General features: G+C 33.1%; 1 protein-coding gene across 1 annotated transcript in view; it reads left to right on the forward strand.

The window, feature by feature from the left end:
- LOC106466605 (alkylglycerol monooxygenase-like) overlaps positions 1 to 1068 on the forward strand; it is a 30473-nt gene that overhangs the window by 26857 nt on the left and 2548 nt on the right. The window lies entirely within an intron of this gene.

A 1068-nucleotide genomic window follows, 5' to 3' on the forward strand; every position in this document is an offset into this window, starting at 1 on the left:
CTTCCCTCTAGTCTTACTATGACTAAATAGGGACGGCTAGCGCAGATAGCCCTCGTGTAGCTTTGCGCGAAATTCAAAAACAAACATTACAGCAGTAATGCATTACAGCAGTAGTATCTGTTTTTAGGTGTGACCAACTGTTTGTTAAATAATGCGTAAAAAAAGAGCGAAATATGTCGAGATTTATTAATTTTATATACCTATTTATATATGTAAGCTCTGGCTTTGAATAATTTGCTCAAACAACATTTTTATTATGCAATTTATAAAACAGTAATATAAAAACGATTTAAAGGTATAATGTCACGTTAAAAAAAACAACAAGATGCCCCTTTATTTACGTGACGAGCTTCTCACGTCAACTGTGAACAGCATGCATAAAACGTTATTGAATACTGAAAGTCGACTATTTATCAGTATTCAAGATACATTATGGAGAATAAGCGTTCAAGAGAATATGCCACATTTTTTATTTGTCTATTTATTTTTTTATACATGCTGTCGGCCATTTTCTTTAGGCTTAGCTCTCTTGTTTTTTGTTTACAATCGCTTACGTTAAAGTGTGAAATAATGTGGTCTTAAAGCATGGTGAATATAAATATTTTTAACTTCGTTGTTCTTTCGACATAAGTGCCAGAAAGTTGAGGTTACAGTTTTGATTTCAACTTTAGGTAAACGTGATTAGTTCATTCAGTACACTGAGACAACGGAATTATTTTTTTAAAACATATGTTAAAGGTTCTCTGTAATTAGTGAAGAGTGTTTTATTTTTTATATTAAAATTTATAGACAACTTTAAAAACAAAATCCACAGTTTTAATACAACTTTTCTTTTAATTAAATTTTTCCATATTTACCTTTTTTTAAATACAAGAATAGCAGTATTTAATTGCATGTAATGTTGCCCGGCATGGCCAGGTGGTTAGGGCGCTCGACTCGAAATCTGAGCCGTGGGGACGTTTTAATGTGACGGTCAATCCCACTATTCGTTGGTAAAAGAGTAGCCCAAGAGTTGGTGGTGGGTGATGATGACTAGCTGCCTTTTCTCTAGTCTTACACTGCTAAGTT

This window comes from Limulus polyphemus, unplaced genomic scaffold, assembly GCF_000517525.1.
Source record: "Limulus polyphemus unplaced genomic scaffold, Limulus_polyphemus-2.1.2 Scaffold2317, whole genome shotgun sequence".
Lineage (NCBI taxonomy): Eukaryota > Metazoa > Arthropoda > Merostomata > Xiphosura > Limulidae > Limulus > Limulus polyphemus.